General features: G+C 39.7%; 1 long non-coding RNA gene across 5 annotated transcripts in view; it reads right to left on the reverse strand.

The window, feature by feature from the left end:
- LOC105078934 (uncharacterized) overlaps positions 1–7,164 on the reverse strand; it is a 73,356-nt gene extending 66,192 nt beyond the window's left edge. The window contains exons 1-2 of one of the 5 annotated variants that reach the window (XR_012508778.1): positions 6,610–7,164; positions 6,102–6,369 (exon numbers count right to left, since the gene is read on the reverse strand). This is a non-coding gene — a long non-coding RNA (uncharacterized LOC105078934). The remainder of the gene's footprint in view (positions 1–6,101; positions 6,370–6,609) is intronic. The other 4 variants (XR_012508773.1, XR_012508776.1, XR_012508775.1 and 1 more) reach the window with 4 other exon arrangements.
- Between the last annotated feature and the right edge of the window lie 12,943 nt (positions 7,165–20,107).

Below are 20,107 nucleotides of genomic sequence, written 5' to 3' on the forward strand. Positions count from 1 at the left end.
AATGCTTAAACTAAAGGAAAAGGACTCATTTTCTTTTGGAGGTGGGGCTCTAAAGGGATGAAAAGGACAGCTGTAAGTCGTACAACTGAAACCAGAAAGAGGCAGGAAAGACTGTAATGAAAAGGAATATGGAAACAAATACATATACTTGTGTAACTGAATCACTCTGCTGTACACCAGAAACTAACACAACATTGTAAAACTGACTATGTTTCAATTAAAAAAAATAAACTCTTTCACAAAGCTTGGCAATTTTTGTTTTACAAATCACTTCTTTGGTTAAATTAGTTACTATGTAGTTTACTCTTTCTGATGCAATTGTAAATAAAATTATTTTCTGAATTTAAAAAAAAGGCGGAAAAGCAGGATGGGACAATATGGAAGGAGAGACAAGGAGAAGATAAGTTTCGCTCCATGAAGTGAGACTGTCCCCAGTCCTGAAACGTGTGAATAAATAAATGTTATAATGACTTCAGAACTTATTATCAACAGGGAAAAAATGCATTCCAAATATGGAGCTACATCTCTGAAAAGGACAAAACTACCTCATGAATATCAAAACTCTGGTTTTAACTTGATCTCCCCTATTTAAAAATTGATTTTAAGACAAAAATATTTTTAAATGTTTCCTCAAAGGTAAATTACCCCAAATTGGTAATTCCATGTTTTTATTTTTCTATCAACAATAAGCAAAAAGTGTAGCTCCTTTCCCCTGATCACTAGAAATATTAATTTAGAAACCTGTAAGACACTAACAACGCTAAAAAATTTCCATAGCTTGATTTCATTAATACCCAGAAGTGTTCAAACGTTTCAGCAGGTGTTCTCTCAGTGATGGTAATAAAACATTAAGCTTTGAGAAAGAAATATATTTGACTTTAAAAAAATAGATAGTTTATAATAAAATAAAATTCCACTCAGAGCAATTCAAGGAATATAATTAGAGTCTGCTATAAAAAGAAACCCTTTGAATCCTTGTTTAATAAAAAGTATTAGGACTGATTTATAGTTTTAATCTACACAAACGGACTTGAAAGATTTTCAAAGTTTAGTATGTTAAAATTATGTAGTGTTGAGGTGTTAACCTTCCCTACATTTTAGCATTTTACCTTGAAGAGGTCTAACTTCTGTCAGAAGAAAAGTATGCCTCAGCCACGCATGAAATTTCCATGCCTCCTGTATTAAGAAGCCACACCCCATCCAACTAATGACAGGAAAGGATTTCAGTTCAAATCTGACACTCTCGAGCCTGAAGCAAAGTTTAAAAAAAAAAAAGATACAAAAATAAAACCCAACTCACATTTTTCAGGGAGGAAAGGAAACTCTCGCTAAATAAGTAGTGATTATGCTGCAGAATTTATATGCTAAGCACGACTGAATGTAAAAACACCCGAGCAGTCAACCATAGCTTTGGCACTTGGAGTATGATTAACAGAATGAACTTTCAAAGGTCAATTAAATGTCAACACACTTTAAAGAGATATTCGTCTTAGGTCGGGTCAATGTACAATAGCACCTCACAACTTGGGGTATCCTTCCTCATCTAAGCGTGACATGCGTGTGATAAACGTAAACACATATGCAGACTTACAACACGTCACCAACCAGACTGCCATAAGAGGTCATCTAGCATCTAGCCTAGCGTTTTGACTACTTTATTAGTGTTTTTCAAGTTATGAAGTGATTAAAAAGAAAACAACTGTGTTTGCTACAGGGCACCATCCAATGAAGATGACATGCGCAGTCAATCACACATGCGAGGACTAAGGTTTATCCAATAGCTGAGCCTGTTTCTCCCATCACAGGAAGTCATTCAGAGAGATAACCCTTTATTGTCCCTAATACACCACCCTGCTAACTCATCCCCCACTAACCTTCCTTGAAGGCTTGCGGTTAAAAAGCTTACCAAAAAAAGTACATGGTGTTCAAAACCTGTCTGGTTTGGCATCAGGAATCTGTGGGCCAGAACAAGTCCTGAAGGCATCCAGTGCCCAGTCCTGGCATTTTCATCCAGGATCCCAGCAAGAGCCCCAATCCATCCCACATATGGAAGGTCACGTTGTCCCAGAACCTCAGAAAGAGAAGATACCACCAACAAACCTGGTCCAAACCTCTCCACCTCCGCGGCTCAGGCAATGTGGACCCATGAAGGCGGAGCAAGCTAGCTTGGCTCCCATGGCTCCTTATTAGACAGCAAGTCTCTAAAACCTACTCAGTCCAGTGCTTTCTCCTCTATACCAAGTCTCCGTCATAGACTTTTTCTCTATCAGGACTTTAAGGCCAGGTTACCCCTGGAATTCAGAGGAAGACAGAAGCTTTAACATGATCTGGGAAGGCTCCAGGAGGAGCTGGAGACTGCAAACGGGTAGAATCTGGATGGTCTGAGAGGTGTCACTAAATAGGCAGCAGCCTGAGGTGAGGGAGGCCACCGTATTCCAGTAACCACAGAGAGGAATTCAGAGTAGGATGGGGACCCTGGTTTTAAGGCCAGCATGGAGAAGGGACACACAGAGAGTAATGAAGGGATTTTGACTTTAGAAAACTGATGCAAAGATGCCAAGGCTAACCTAGCAATAGGTCTGCAAAAGAGGATGGAAGTGGAGAGAGAAAGATTTGAGGTGCCGCGTAGGGCTCTTGTGGTAATATTAATACTATTTTACAAGACTCTTGTAAGGATCTAGTGAGCTGATGTGAGAAAAAGCACTTTGCAAAGTCTGAAAGCGCAAGAAGGTAAAGATGTTTTGAAAAGTCGGGGGCAGGAGCCTCTCTAATCATGTCCCCATGCCTTGACAGCATACACTTCTCTGAAAAGGCAGATTTGGAGTTGAATTCTAGATCTATGCCCATGGGATCAGAGATAGAAATCTCTTCCTTTGACAATTCCAAAAGCCAGATCCCGAGAGGAGAGACAGCCGTCACCTGAGTCCCTGCAGGTTGAGGGTCACGGATACTAAAATCCAAATCCAGGGTTAAAATTTTGATGTGGACCACATAACTGATGTTTCTCAAACTGAGTCTGAAAAGTATATAAAGTGCAAAATGAGGTGGTATAAAAAGGGAGAAGAGTTAAGGAGTAGCCCCCGAGCCAGGGAGATAGGGGATTAAAAACAGGCTCTTCGCAGGCACTGCCCCCTGCATCCTCCTCCAGTCCCTCGTCCCTCTGCCCCATAGTGACTATTTAGCAGAATGACCTCCCCTGTGTCTACTTCTCTCCTTCTGCTTGTCTTTCTCTCCTGTCCCTCTTCCACAGCAAATCCCCAGGGCTAAAAAAGGAGTTTTCAAAAGTTACCCAATACATTCAAAGCTATACTACATTTGGAATATATACTGAGTTACAGTTATCTGTCACTGATTTGTATCTTACATAATTTATAATCTTACATAACTCCCAAAACAACTCCTGGGAGGCAGGTACCATTATCCTCATTTTTCAAGTTAAGGAAACCAAAACTTGGAGGGTCAAGGACGCAGCTCAAGGTCGCCTGGGGAGAAAATGGCAAAGCCAGGATTTGACGCTGGTGGGGCTGACTTCTCAGCCTAGGCTTTGAACCTTTCTCCTGAACGCTCGCCTTTGTTTCCAATCAATATGAAAATCCTTCCTTGTTGGGGATTTGATGGATACAAAAATTATGGGAGCCATCCTCGGTCTGAAGATGAAAGTTCTGACAACAGAGGGCCTGGGGCCCAGGTTCAGCCACATACCCGCTGGCCAATCGTCAGCCTTTGGACTAAAATCTTCCACATGTGACTGCTACACTGTGTCCAGGGGACAGCTTTCCATTCCAAGTTCTTGCTCGGTTCCCTCCCAGGCCGCCTGTCCCTCAGGGTCCTTTCCCAATTATTTCCTTGAAACCTTATTTCGACAGCTGAGGAGGAGGCTGCTAGGACTGACACTACTGCAGATCATACACAGGCTAGGGGTGGGGTGGGGGGTCCCAGGATAGGAGGGGATCTCCCAGGCCTCATGCCCCAAGGCCACCTTAATGCTGCTTGTTGGTGGGCTCCTGGTTTGCTTGCAGAAGCAGTTCCTGAGGGGCTCCGTGGCACCGGGTCCCACTGAGAGATGAAGCCAACCTGTCTGTGGCCGGAAGGGAACTGATCAGAGCGATGAGCATCTGGGGATGCCTTTTTAATGTTCCCCTCAACAATGGCAAGAAAACGCCAATGGTAATTCTCAAAACATAGTGTGATCAACTCACTCTGGCAGGTTCCAGTTAAGAATACCGATTCTAGGATCTGCTCATGGCCATTCTGATTCTCTAAGTGTTGGCAGGTGCCAGGAGTCCGAGCTCCGTAAGTCCTGCAGGAGATTCTAGCACAGAGAGTCTAAGAATGACGACCCCTGAGACCATGCCCTGCCCACCTACGAAGACGCCCGACCAGCAAGCTGGCTCCAAGGAGAACACACAGTCTACGAAGACAGCTGCGTGTTCACATATCAATGCTGGGTTCTGGGTTGGGTGGTCACTTCAAAATAAGGCCACCACGCTTTCCAGAAGTTCCCAGGCTTACAAATGTTGAGGACTTATTTTCCTGATGTCACCAAATAACCTACCCTACAGGCCCTGCAGGAAAAACAGTATCTCACACACGATCCAGTACACACAGGACCTCCCCCCACCCACCCAGCACTGGTCTGGAGTGAAGACCCTCTTGGCAAGACGGTATTGCCAAGGCTTACTTTCTAGTTAGTGTAAGACTGGAGATGATTTTCTCACAGCAAATTTAATGATTGCAAAATGTCCACTTTTCCTCCTGCAACTGAACTGAAAGATTTATTTCACACTATTTAAAAAGTGAGCTTAAAAACCAGACCGCACTCAAGTGAAATTATTAAGGACATGATTAGGCTATTTAATTAGATATTCAATCACAATGCAAACAGCTACTGATTATTTAGGAAACATATCTCTTCAAAGGTGCGTGTTCTTCAAAGAAAGCTAGGTCATAAAATGCAGTATGTTAAATCAACAGTGCTATCTTTCTCCTTGAAACCCTATCAGGGGTCTTTGTCTCTTTTGAAATCTGTATCCCTACTTGAAGCTATAAACTTTCAGGCTGGATACTGGAATTAAGCTCAGTTTTTCCACCAGTTCTTTCTTTGATACCTTTTTTTCTTTCCCCTAAAGCATGATAATAATTCTCTTTAAGGATGGGCAAGAAGAATCTTTAATTATTTTCATCCGAGCACCTGGTATTTTATCCAGAAAATATTTGCTATGTATATTTATGTACTTATATTAAAAAAAAAAAAACTTTTCTTGTTCTAAGCTCCACGAGAAGAAAAAATGCCCAAAAGTGCACCTGACATCTAGAAGGCACTCCATGAATGGTGAAAAACCTGGGGGAATCTATCACTGAGGGAACAAAATCATTTCTCCTATATTCAGTACTGACAGTATACATTCCATAATTGAGAGACTTTTGGTTAGGGAAAATGCTTGATGCCACTTTTTACGGGAAAAAATGCATAGATAACCAAAAATGCAAGATAACCAAAAGTTAACACTCCATTGTATTGCAACACAACCTGCAAAGACAGTATTTCAATGCCATTGCCAGGCCAAACCTTGAACATTTATAATTTATCAAAATTATACATGTCACTAACACATTGCAACAAAGATGATTATGTAAGTGAACCGTTCTGGCGTCAGTGATACTGAACACAGCAGCTATTTTCAATCCTTCATTAAAATTAGACCAAGATGTACTTGCATTATGTGTTACTGTTCCTGTAAGGAAGATGTATGTTATATTAGCTTAAGATTTACTCTGGTTGACATTAAGTGACATTTTCTTTTCCCTCTTTGTCGGAAATTAGAACCGCCCCTTCCCCACACAGAAGTTTTCAATAGAAAGAAGCAATTCAGACAAACATCAACAAAAAACACCTGCCCTGTTTACTCTCTCCTACGTATAATAAAAGCCCTGTTTTACCGCTAAACTGAGCCCGGAAGGCATGAAGGGATTGCTGGGGGCACCTGACACTTGACCCTTAAGCTCGGTTCTGTGTCCCTCGCCTGGCCCCTAGAACTCCAACCGGCGCGGCAAAGTAGACCAGTCTTAAGAAAGGTTTTAAGAAGTAATGGGTAACTTACTTTTCACTGAAAGAAGCCTTCTCATAGTAATGTTGAAAAAACATCAGACTTAAAAGTTACTTCGCAGGCTGAAAGGTGACTCCGGGCGCACGGAAACGTACCCGGGCCTGCGGCTTCGCAATTCGCGAACCACGTTGAGGCCCCAGGGAAATTTTCCGACCAAGATGTGTTTTCAAACCGGGAAGACACGGTGGGCTCCGTACCTCTAGCCTCCTGCGGCCCCCAGGTCTACGGGGTAGGTCACCTGTCCAAGGTCAAGCAATGCCGGCTACAGGAGAGGCTGGTGCGCGACCTTCCGATCCCCACCCCCCAACCCCCACCCCGGCCCGTTCCCGCACCAGTTACCGCACCGGCCCCGGCCCGGGCTCCCTCCCGAGGTTCCCACGGACCCGGCGCCCCAGAACCCTGGCCCTGACCATCGTCTGGTGTTTGTCCTCCCCGCCAGCTCCCAAAAGTACGCAGGGGTCCCGGCACGAGCCCCCCAGCCCCGGGCCCGAAGCCAACTCACCCGCCACCCCGCGCGGGGCCTCGGCCGGACGCTGGCCTCGGGGTCAAACTTTTCCCGGCTCGCGAAACGCGGGGCGCGGGGCCGCTGGCCGACTTCCGTCCCCGGGCGGGGCCGTCGGGTCGGGTCGGGTCGGGTCGGGCCGGGCCGGGGCGCGTGGGGCCCGGGCCCGGCCGCATTGTCCCCGCGGCCGCGGACCGGCCGGGCGGGAGGTGGGAGGTGCGGTCCCTGTGGCCCCCCCGCCCCTCCGTCTTTGTGAGTCGCCGCCCGCCCGCCGCTCCCTGACAGCTGGGGGCTCGCCGCGCGCTGCGTCCCCGGCCGCCACGGAGCCCGGCCCGGCCGGAGGCTAGAAGAGGGGAGTCTGACACTCGCTAACTCGGGGCGGCCGCTGCCGAGGGAACCAGACAGCTTTCAGGACGCGGCAAGCCCCCGCCCCGCCAGACACCCTCCTCCCGACACCCCGCAGCGGGGACCCTCGCCCTCCGTCCGCGCCGCTCCGTCCGCGCCCCGCTCCGCCGCGGAGCGCGCTCGCTCAGGAATCCGGGAGTCTGCTCCACCCCCTGCTCTGCGACCTCCAATGAGCTCGGCCTGCCAGGACTGGCTCCGTCCAATCAGGTGCTGGAAAGCCCGGCCCGGCCCCGAGAGGGCAGCCAATGGGCGGTGACTCCGGCGGCTACCCCGCCCCGACCCACTCCGAGCGGCAGTCTCGGCGCGCGGCGCTGGGACCCAGTCCGACCCGCAGGCAGGGCGAACGGGGTCTGGCCCGAGCGGTGCCCGAGTGCGCGTCTGCTCGACCACCGGAGGTGTCCCCCAGGGGGGACGCTGGGCGCACCGCTGTTGCAGGTCATCTAAATCCCCGACCTGAACTTGAACTCCTTTTCTGGCGACAGTTCCTGATTTATGAAAGCAAGCTGCACAAACACGTTAAAACTGTGGTCCCGTAACTGTTCGAGCGATGGCCTTTCCTCTCCTTTTACAGTGTTGCTTGATAGTGTCCAAACGGGCGGCGCTCAAGGTGGCTCATCCGCAGTCCTGAGCATTTGTGTGCAGTCTTAGTAAGATCGCCAGGACACCAGGGAGGTCATTTTGTGTCCTGCTCCTAAACAAGCGGTCACGGCAGTGCCAACTCTTTTTTCTTTCTGAAAGAAAATTGCATTGAAGAATGAAAATACAGGAGTTTTGTATGCAGGCCGTCTTTACTGCGAACTTATTTCTGTAGTAAAGTCACACACTACCTTCAATGGAGGTTGAATGAAATGGGGGTTAGAGTATTATATATAATATTAACAGAGACAGGGGAGCGTTGAGTCAACTACCGGTTATGAACGACTGGAGCTCTTAATCACAACACCTTGCGAATAATAGGCCCTCTACAGTTGCTTATTGGATATGAATAAGATTGCCCATTTGTTCTTGGTCATATAGTGTTGTAAACTCCATGGAGCTCTTTACTGAAAGTGAACTACACGGGATGAAAATAGGTTTTGGTCTCACATATTTGCATATGTTAAAATCAGATGACAATTCTTTGTACTTCGAATAGCTGTCATGTTCAGATTATTTTTTTTTTGGTAATAAACTTTGCATTTAAACATCTTTGTACATATGTGACATGTTTCTTCTGCATAAATTATTTTGGTGACCAAATTTCTTTTTTAAAGGATGGTCTGTACAATGAACCAAAAGAAGAAAGGGAGAGGGTGTGTATGTGTGAGAGAAAGATCACACAAGAATGGTTTGTGTTACCATCTTGCTTTCATGATTGACACTTACCCCACCTGCAAGGACCCAAGACTTAAGTTTTGTCGGATGATTCAGATTCTGAATTGACCTTGAGCAAATCTCTTCACAACAAACTCTGTCATGAAAGGACAATGTCTTGGACTCTGTCCGCCTCATGGAGCTGCTGTGAGGTCTGGGGTAGCGTTTGTACAGAGTGTGTTTTCTGTAGGATGCTGTGCCAAGTGCACAGCAGACTTAATTGCGTTCGTCTCATTCTCTGCTTTTCTACAAGCAAGTATCAAGATCCTTGTCCGCTGGCAGCCTATTAATATTTCCTCTGACTGCACATGTTCTCAATCTGAAGTATTTTTTGAGTCCATCAGTTTTCCTTCAAACTGGCTGTAAGAGAAATTCCTGCCTCTTAATTATAAAACAAAGCAGTCTTTCCAGATTTTTTCTTTTTTCTTCCTTCCTTTCTTTCCTTCCATCCTTCCTTTCTTCCTTTATTTTTCTTTTTTCTTCCTTCTCTCTCTTTTTAACAGAGATGTTAGGAGACAAAGTGAATGTATTCTGTGACTGCTAATGTGCATAGTTTTACATGGGAGTTGTTAATGGCTGGGTCAAATTAATACTCATAGAACCAAGTAACTTTGCAGGCATTTATTAGGGATTCACTTAAGGCATCTGTGCTTAACTTAAAGAGGAAATCAAATGTGTATTTTTAGAGACTGTTCCATGTGTCATAATGTAATTTGTTTACTTGGTTCCAAAGTATGCAATCTAGTTACAGACATTTAATTATTGCTTCAAACAAATGTACATATGGTAACACTAGAATGTGAAATTTGCTAAATTTAATCAAACCAGCAGTTGTTATTTTCAACTAATTAGCTGCACAGATTTCATTTTCTGAGGGAAACCTGGGAAAGAATTGATCAGTAAGAATTGAATATGCAATGACCTAGGAAGTATAAGTCAAAACCAGTATTTGGTGATAAACAACAATTTATTACAGGGAATAAGTATTTTATCAATTTTCTAGGTAATATTTATGACTCTACTGCAGTGACGTTTCATTCACTAAGTGATATTTTCAAAGTTTTTCATCAATGCTTTCTTCATCAGTTGTCCAGTACAGGACAGAAGAATTGTCATTATTTTAGAGAATTAACAGTTTTAACACATATTGAATGTTTACGAGAGAAGCTATGACTTTGAGGGTAATTTAGCATTTGTAAAGACAATTTTTAAATACACAGACAAGGTCTGTTACAAGTTGTGTTACGTGATCAGTGGTAGTATGACTGACGACAGTATTATTTTTCTGTATTTTTACGTTTAAGATACTCTCATCTTAATATTGCTTCATCAGTGAGTATGACAAATACCTAGATTCCCATCTTCTGGATTCTGATTGTTGATCTGCCTCTGAACTTCGGTGTGTCTTGGACAAATAAGACTCCTGTGTGACTTCTCATCAATTCACTGAACCCAATTCTTTCATTTGAAAATGCTGTCATTAGGAACAGTGAAATAACATCTCTAGAGAGAATAAAAAAATACCTTGTTTGTTTTCCTTTCTATTTCTCATATGGACGGAGAAAATTCCTTTTGTGAACCACACTATCAGATGCCTTTAACTTTCCTTTTACAAAACTTATATTTTTCTTATTTCTTGAACCTGACCACAGTACATCTCCTCATTGTAGGATATGTTTATGTCAAGAGTCTTATTTGCATATGAAAAAACAGAGAGAAAATTCCAGAAAGGACTGGTGCTGGGCACATGAGAGTTCTCTCCCCATTTTATCTTAGGCCACAGTCCCTAAGGAAAATTTTGTGAGAATTTAGTATTAGGAGAAATGTTGTCTTCTGAATTGAAATCTTCATTACTTCCCTGTCTTGTTTCAGCTCTCAGGATGCCCTGTATAACACATGTGGCTCAGTTTAGGAAGGTGTTATAGACTGCTTCCTTGTGATTTTTTTTTTAACAAACACAATATTTACCTTGTTTTGGTTTATTATTTTCCACTTATACATTACTAGTTTATATGTGTAGGTGTGCATTTTATTTAAGCTACCTAAATTGCTTTATTTTTTGGAGGGAGGAGGTAACTGGTTTATTTATTTAATGGAGGTACTGAGGATTGAACCCAGGACCTCGTGCATGCTAGGCATGCCCTCTACCACTGAGCTATAACCTCCCCTCTCAAATTGCTTTCTGAAATAAGGTGATGTATAAATGCACAAATGACATAATTTGAGCCGTACATAAACCATGGCTGTGATGCACTGGCGTAACTTGAGCAGAATGTACAATGATGGCAACATGAAGGAGATGGCTGTGGTTCCCTTCACAGAGGAAGAAAAATCTGATTCACCAGGTGGAAAATCTCAAAACCTTTCTCAGAGAGGCAGAAAGATATAGAGGAACAAGATGGGAAAATTTTATTACACTTATTTTTTTTAAGTTCAAATTAAAGAAAACACACATTTATGGATGTGTTTCTCAAAGAGAGATTTAACTCAAAACCAGAATATTTGCCTTAGATGTAAACGGAAATGCATATTATAAATTACGCTAAAATCATGATCACTTCTCGTGTTACCCATCAGTAGACTTTATGTTTAAGACAATGACCCCCTAGAATATGTTTCAAATGCAAAAGTCTTTTCACTAGGATTGCTATGCACCTATTTCCTTCCATTTTAGTAGTCCCTTTGAGAAAATAAGCAATGGATCCCCCTGTTATTAAATAATATTCTTAAGTGGTTTTATTTTTTAAAGGCTTTCCTAGTAAGACATTGTCTTAGAACTATTGCAGAACTTCATCTTATCATTTTGTTTTGTTTTATGAGATATCTTTTAATTAACGACAAGTTACAGGTTAAAAAAAACCCATACATCCTTTTGAAATAGAGTCATTTACACAAAGTAGATGGTAGCATCCTCTTCCCTGGCCAGCACATCAGCACGTAGGAGGCGCCCAATGAAGAACACTCAACTCAAACTGACTGAAATACAAAAACGCTTTTGTTAGCTGGCATAAATGACAATCCACTTTCCAACCATGACAAAGTCCGTGTCTATGTGTAGACAGCAGACAGAAGATGGAAGATGAAAAAGGAAGTAAAACCGGAGAGAGGAGCGGGGGAGTTAACAGTCTTATTCCACCCAGAGTGGGGGTCAAGAAACTGAGTGAAATTTACTGGACGAGAAACCGAAGTGTCAGGAGATATCTCTAAATTACAACAAATAAAACTTGAAATCATAATGGAATTATCAAAATTACAGTGGCGTTGAGCAGAGGAGTCCAGTAAAGGAACGAAAATCTCATGTTACATGGCCAAGGGTCAAACACATAGATCTAGATAGGTAGATAAAAATCAAATATATAGCTCTATTGTTTCCTTGTTTCAATGTCATATTTTTTTCAAAGGAGGTTATTATTTAAAAGCAGATGTGGCTGAAAGACTTTCTTTTGGGCGGTGTGACAGTTGGGTGTGACAATTGTTGTCTTTGATTTTTTTTTTAAACCAAGGATGAATATTGTTTCAATGAAAATTGTCAATGTTTCAAAAAAGTCTTAGCGTGAAATTTATTAAAAAAAATAAACATAGGGTATCAACATATGTTGGGAAACCACACTTGTAACGTATTCAGGGTAGGATAAAATGCGGTTTAGGATGCCGGTGTGCTGAAATACAAACCATCAGGAATATATATGGTGGTTTTAAGAAAGCAAAGATAATGGATATTTAGAGACATTATTTTATTTCCTTCACAAGCAACAAGCAATTCATAATAGAGTAGATTATCTTTTTCTGTTCTTGAGAACAACTGTGCTTTTGGATCCCACAGATTCTAGTACAGATTGACTACGGGAGGGTGTTTGTTAAATGCTTCTTTGTTTTTTGATGAAGTAATTGCATCATCTGGAACTTCAACTCAGCACCGAGGAAGACTCAATAGAAAATGTGTTCAATTGTGAGCTTCGTAGCTTGAAAAATGAGTGAAAATTATGGAGACGATTCCACGGAAAGTTACAAAAGAATTAGAAATCTGGAGCATAGAATATTTGAGAGACGGATATTTTTGAGTTTGGGGGGGGTTCCAAATTTTTCATCTATATTTCATTGTTAATTTTCTGTGCCAGCGAAGAAGACTATTGGGGCCACAGGGAGATGCCCCTGGGGTCTCTTAGAATCATTTCATCTTGGATAAAAGGGAAGTCAATCTGCTAGACTTACAGTCTACATTGGAAATATTCAAAGGCAAGGGGAAAAAAATTCACTTACCAGGAACCATGGAAGAAGAAGAGGTTGTTGTGTGTCTGTGTTTGTGTGTGTGTACAAATGAGTGAGAGACTAAGCTGAATAAATGTTTGGATCACTTTCTAGTTGTTAAGGATCAAGATAAATCTAAAGAAGCAAGTCCCCCAAAATTAAAGAATCATTCTGGAACCCAAAACTACTGTCAGAGTGTTATGTTCTAATCCTGACAGGCAAACTTTTATTTTATAACGTGCCTTGCCATTTGGAGAGAATATTTGTAGAAACTACCTGATCTCTCACCAAAGCACTTCCATGTCAGTGGCATCTTTCCTAAGTTGTCTGAAAATGAATGCAGCAATAAAAAATGTTGGGTTTTCATTTGTTTTTTTAAATTTGGAAAAAACCTTCGCATACGTAATGTCATTAGAGCCTTGTAACTTTCCCTCCAGGTGAGGAGAAGGCAGCTTGGTGTGGAATTTGGGTTCAAAGACGTTTTTGAGCTCTGCTACTTCAGTGGGACTCAACCATTGCATAATTCCTCTGGACCCATGCAGAGGATGATAGTAATCACAGCTGCTGTTACTTCTCTCCCTGCATTGTTTTGAGGATGGAGGCGGCCAATTTGTTTGAACGTGCTTTGCAGACCATTATGTGAGTCTCATGTTCTTCCTAGCATGGGTCTGTTCCCACTTTACAGATGATGGGAAGGAGACGCAGTGGCTGGGATGAGTCTGTCACCAGTGAGATAAGGTTGGGTCCATGCCCCTAGGGACCCAGGTCTCCTAATTAATCACGGGTGCTCTCAAGACCTGGAGGAGACACAGGAAGCCAAGGCAGTGGGAAAGAGCTCTGTGTAGAAAACAGGGAAGTTGTCCTTGCTCCCGAGAGAAAAGAAAGAGCACAGAGCACCAGGGAGATGGTGTGAACTTGGAACTACAAAGGATGCCACAGTTGCTGAAGTTTTGTGTGTGCCCTTCGGAATCGTGAGTTATTAGGAAGGCAGCTCTGGGACAAGATACGTGGATACAGGGCAGGATTCTTCCTCCCCACCGATGGGATCGCGAAACTTGTGTTCTCATAGGAGGATTCTTGGGTTAAGGAAACGGCAACAACAACAGGAATTTGGCAGTGCTTTTCGTTGTGTTAACCCCACAACCCTGAAACTTTTCTTAGGGCATTTTAAACTATGATTTTCAGTTGGTTAGTGCACGCAATCTGATGAAGGTACTGTGTGCTTTTTGATGTTTCTCCCTGGAGAAGGCATTAACTCGCTTCCCTGTGAATGAGAATGAAGACTGGTAACTAAGATACATCCATTTGGTCTTTACCACTCCTTTCCTCAAAGAACAAGCTATGTTTTCGTGCAGGATGAAGCGCTATATCGTGACTGTGTTTTGTTTTCATTTTTAAGTAAATGCGTCATGCTTACAGAGCCACAGAACTGTCTTTGGCAGGCGAGATGAAGATGTGCTGAAGATTAGGTTACTTCACGCCGTCAGAGGCTTGCTTTCTTTCTTTTTTTAAACACCTTCATTGTGGTATGGTTCCTGTACAGTAAACCTCACATATTTCAGATGTACACGGTGATGAATTTTGATAGATGTAGACACGAATGAAACCACTACCACAGTCAAGATAGCTAACATTTCCATCACTCCCCAAGATGTGCAATTTTTGAATTCCTCAAAATTTATGTCTTCCCACCCCCTTTACCCCCTGGTAATCTTAAGTTTGTTCTTTGTCTGTGAGTCTATTTCTGTTTTGTAGATAAGTTCATTTGTGTCCTTTTTTTTTTTTTTTAGATTACACATATGAGTGATATCATATGGCATTTTTTTCCCTTTCTGGTTTACTTCACTTAAGATGATGATCTACAAGTCCATCCATGTTGCTGTAAATGGCATTATTTTATTCTTTTTATGGCTGAGTAATATTCCTACATATATATGTGTACCCACACACACACACACACACACACCCGACAACTTCTTTATCCATTCACCTGTTGATGGACATTTAGGGTGCTTTCATGTCTTGGCTATTGCAGATAGTGCCGCTATGAACATTGGGGTGCGTGTGTCTTATTGAGTATTTGATAGAATTGATCCTATGAGGCTAATGAAAAAGGCATGAATCCTGTTCTGTAAATAATTCCTATATGTTTTAATTGGTGTAGGAATCAGGAGGCAAAGAGGATTGCAGGATGACTTTGTCAACATACTTCTTTATTTTACAGTATTTTTTGTTAACAAGGATTTCTTTCTGCTCATCAAAATAATATCTTCTAACCATTTAATTTTTGGAAGTTTCAGGAAAGTATAAAAAGAAAAGATATCCCAGAAACCACTGCTTCTAGCTCAGATCAACTTCCTTCCAGTTCTTCCATGAAACAGAGGTCACTCTGTGCCCAACCCAAGCTTTTGCCTCCTCCAGAGTGAAGTTACCCATCTCATCAACCTTTCCAAACAAGGTTATAGTTTCTGTATCATGTATTTTAAATGGCTGCCCCTAACTCAGTCCTACAAGTGGCTGTGACTTTTTTCTCCTCTGTGAGGCACATAGATGAGTTCTGATGTACACATAAATAAGAAAGGATCTGGTTTATGCAGGTTTCCTGGAGATTTGTCATTGCTCTGTCTCTCTTGCTCACGCACTGTACACTAGTAAGTGTAACGTTACAGACAGAACCTTGACTGTACTTTAATTCATTCACTAATGTTTAAAGTTTGGTACTTTATTAGCAGTAACAAATTGTGACACCCCTCACAACCAGTGGGGGATATTTTATGACATCTCAGGTGAACACTGAATTCAACTAAATGCATGTTAATGCAGTAATGAATGTCCCTGCCATCAAATGTTCCCTAATTATTTCTGTAAGTTGAATGGCTAAAAGTGGAGTTACTGAATCTAAGAATATTAATGCTTGATTTAGATCATCAAAGTTGCTTCCCAGAAAAGTAGTTCCAATTTCTATTCTCACATTCGACAATACTGGACTTGAGAATTAAATTTCAGTTATTTGATGACTAAAAAATATCCTTTAGAATAAAAGTATTTGAAATTGAATAATCTTTTCCCTCTTGTTGAATGTTTCTTTTTTTCTTTACCTTTCTTTCTCTCTGTTTTTCTCTTCCTCTCTCCCTTCCTTCTTTTTTCTTTCCTGGAGTAGAGACTTAACATTCTTTGCCAATTTTTCTATTGAGGTTTTAAGGTTAGCACAAACTCTTTATATATTAATTGTATTAAACTTTTGGATGTAAATTTATATCAAGTATTTTTCCCAGTTCTGTGCTTTTAAAATTATGTTTATTTTTTCATGATAATGGAGGTTTTATTTCAGTTTTTGATGACCTTTCTTATTGTTTTTGATGCCTTTCTTTTTTCTCCACAGTCAAGTATACAATACTTTTTGCATCATTTCTTTCAGTGGTTTTACTACTTAGAAAGCATTCTGAGATCTGGAAAGTGCCCATATTTTCTGCTAGATTTGTGCGTGTGTGTAGGGGGGAGGTTCCAGTTTTTAACATTAAAGCATTTAATCAGTCTACAGTTTATTATTGTTTTGCAGTATAAAGTGAGAATCTGACTCTACTTTACTTCAGTTTGTTAAATACTTGTCACGCCATTCATCAAGTGTCTTTTATGTCCTCCCTAACTTGGGATGTCACCTTTATCTCACACAGGGCTTTTTTCATTCCTGCCATTGTTTTATTTCTTTAATCTGCTAGAGTTGGCTTGTCATCTGTCCATTCAACTCCATTGTGATACCTATTTTCACATCCCACCAGTGGGACAAGATTTCCCCATTAGACTTTTTTTTTTTTTTTTAAGTTTCTCCCTTTTAATGTGATAACCTTTGAAATTGCTTTAAAAAGATACTCTTTCCGACTGGTACTCCAAGAATGTTCATTGGAATTTTGATGGATTAGAGTAAACCGATTTTCTCCCCATTCAGCCACAAGGTATGCCCTTATTTCATGAAAGTCTTTTTATGCTGTTCACAACCTCTTGTAATTTTCATTGTACCGGTTCTATACAATTCTCTTTTCAAGATTATTTTTCACAGTTGTATATTGTGGTATATTGTCTGTAAATAAGTGTATCTGTTCCCCAATTTTTTTAAATTGACAAATGCACCTTATGTTTCAACTTTTTTATTTGTTTTAGCTATGATTTCTGGAACAGTTGGAAATGATAGTGGTAATATAAATATTCTTAACTTGTTTATGATTCCACCAGTGTATTGTTATAAAATATGTTGGCTGTATGTTAAAGATAAATATTCTTTATTAAGTCCATGAATTATCATTTTATCCTGAGCTTATTAAACAAGTTTTAAAAACCCAAGAGAGTTTGTTAAATTTTATCAAATTAGTTTCCAGATCTATTGAGCTATTTATGTTTATTTTTCAACCTATTGATGTGATTTATTCACTAGGAATTATATACATGAATTCTTAGGACAATCCTCAAATATTCAGGGTAAATTACTATTTTAATGTAGTCTGAATTAAGTATGCTAATCTTTTATTCAAACTTCTGTGTCTATACTAAGCATTTTTAGATTTTGCTATAAAGGTCATCCTGGCTTTGTAAAATGAGTTAAAACATTTTTCCTTTTTTTTTTTTTTCCTGTATGCACAAGAAGAGTATACATCACAGGAATAATTTATTTCTAATGTTGAAGAGCGATCATTGATAAAACTTTTGACTCTGCAGCTGCATTGAAAGTAGTTGCTGAAAACTTTTTCAATTTAGTTCTTTAATAGATTTAGTGGTCTTTTTGGGTTTGGCTAACAACTATTTTTCTTCATGATTTTTGAATTTTCATATTAAAATTTTCAAATTTATGAAGCTAATTCATGTATGCTAATACTTTAAAAATGATGTTTTAAAATCATCCTTGGAGTTATATAAATTATTTTAATATTATATATTCTTCCTTCTAATTGTATTTATTCATTTACTCTTTTATTCTTGATTAGATTTATTAGCACTTTCAGACTGTTGTCTGTTCTTGTTCTTTAGGAATTCAATACTGCAGTTTATTTGACAACTTTATTGTTTTCCTGTTTTCTCATTCATTAATTTATACATTTATTTTTAATATTTTCTTCTTATTTTGTTTAATTTCTTTCACTGTTCTAACTTCTTGAATTGAAGTTACATTCAATTTTATTATTTGTTTTTTAGCTAGAACAAAAAATACTTCAGGTCACATGTTTGCCTTTGGGCACATTCTATAATGTTTGATAAATCATTAATGGTATTCTATTTTCATTAATTTAAATGAGTTTTTAAGTTTACCTTTAATTTTTCTTTCCTAAATAATTCTTTAGGAAAGTATTTGAAATTTGCAAAGTGTTTGAGCTTCAGATTGTTTATACCTTGAAAAAAATATATATATATTTTGTATTGTGGTTGGAGAATGTACCCTCTATAATTTCTGATTTGGGTAGTTATTGCAAATTTTATTTAGACTCACCAAGAAAATAAGAGAGAAAACTCAAACTAGTAAAATAAAAAGAATTAAAGGGGAGATATTACAACTAATACCACAGAAACCAAAGGATCATGAGAGAATATTATGAAAAATTATACTAATAAACTGAACAACCTAGAAGAAATAGATAAAGTTTTAGAAACATACAACCTGCCAAGACTGAATCATGATGAAATAAAAAATTTGAACAGAGTGATTACTACTAAGAAGACTGAATCAGTAATCAAACACTTCCCTTCAAAAAGAAATCTAGGACCAGACAGCTTCACTGGTGAATTCTATCACACATTCCAAGAAGAATTAATGCCAATCTTTCTCAAACTCTTCCAAAAAATAGAAAAGGAGGGATTGCTTACAAATTCAATTTACAAGGCCAACATTACCCCGATACAAATACCAGACAAGGACACCACAAAAAAGGAAATTATGGGCCAGTATCCCTGATGAACATAGATGCAAAAGTCCTCAACAAAATATTAGCAAACTGAATTCAACAATACATTAAAAAGATTGTACACCACGATGAAGGCCATGGTCAAGTGAGATTTATCCAGGGACGCAAGGATGATGACTGAAAATCAGTCAATGTGATACAACAATTAACGAAATGAAGGGTAAAAATCATATGATTATCTCAATAGATGCAGAAAAAACATTGGACAAAATCCATTTATGATATAAAAAAAAAAAACACCTCTCAACAAAGCAGGTATAAAGGGGATGTACCTCCACATAATAAAGGCCATATATGACAAACCACAACTAACATCATACTCAACAGTGAAACCTGAAAGATCTTCCTCTGAGATCAGGAACAAGACAAGGATGCCCACTCTTGCCACTTCTATTCACTGTAATATTGGAAGTCTTAGCCAAAGCAATTAGGCACGAAAAAGAAATAAAAGACATCCAAACTAGGAAGAAAGAAGTAAAACTGTAACAATTTGTAGATGACATGATATTATATATAGAAAACCCTAAAGACTCCATTAAAAAGCTGGTAGAACTAATAAATGAATTCAGTCACGTTGCTGAATAATTTATTTAAAATCAATATGCAAAAAAAAAAATCTCTTGTGTTTCTACACACTAATTATGAACTATCACAAAGAGAAATTAAGAAAACAATCCCACTTACAATTTCATCAAATAGAATAAAATACTTAGGAATGAGTTTAACCAAGGAGGTGAAAAACATGTACATTATTGGTGAGGATGTGGAGAAAAAAGAACTCTGGTACACTGTCAGTAGGATGAAAGTTGGTGCTGCTATTGTGGAAAAAAGTCTGGAGGGTCCTCAAAAAATTAAAAACAGAACTACCATACAATCCATCAATTCCACTTCTGTGTATTTATCTGAAGGAAATAAAAACACTAACTTGAAAAGATATACGCACCCACATGTATACTGCAGCATTATTTACAATAGCCAAGATATGGAAACAACCTAAGTGTCTACCAGTAAATAAATGAATAAAAAAATTATAAAAATACAGTCAGCCCTCACCGTCCATGGTTTTGGCATCTTGGATTAAACCAATTTCAATCTATGATTGGTTGAATCTTAAGGGGTATCCAAGGATACAGAAGGCCAATTGTATTCATTGTACTACACCATTTTATATGCGACTTGAGCATCTAGAGATTTTGGTATTGGAGGAGGTCCTGGACCAACCCCATGGAGTTACTGAAGGGTGACTGTATATACACAATGAAATATTACTCAGCCATAAAAAAGAACACAATCTTGCCATTTCCAACAGCATGGATGAAACTCAAGGGCATTACACTAAGTGAAATAAGTCAGACAGAGAAAGACAAATGTCAGTTGATCTCTTTTATATGTGGAATCAAATATATATATATATATATTTAAAAATAAAGCCAACCTCATAGATGCAAAGAATAGATTGGTGGTTGCCAGAGGTAGGGAATGTGCAGGGGAGATAAGAGATATCAGTGAACTGTTTTTGTTTCTGTTTTCAGTTTAAACAAAAC

This window comes from Camelus bactrianus, chromosome 8 (assembly GCF_048773025.1).
Source record: "Camelus bactrianus isolate YW-2024 breed Bactrian camel chromosome 8, ASM4877302v1, whole genome shotgun sequence".
Lineage (NCBI taxonomy): Eukaryota > Metazoa > Chordata > Mammalia > Artiodactyla > Camelidae > Camelus > Camelus bactrianus.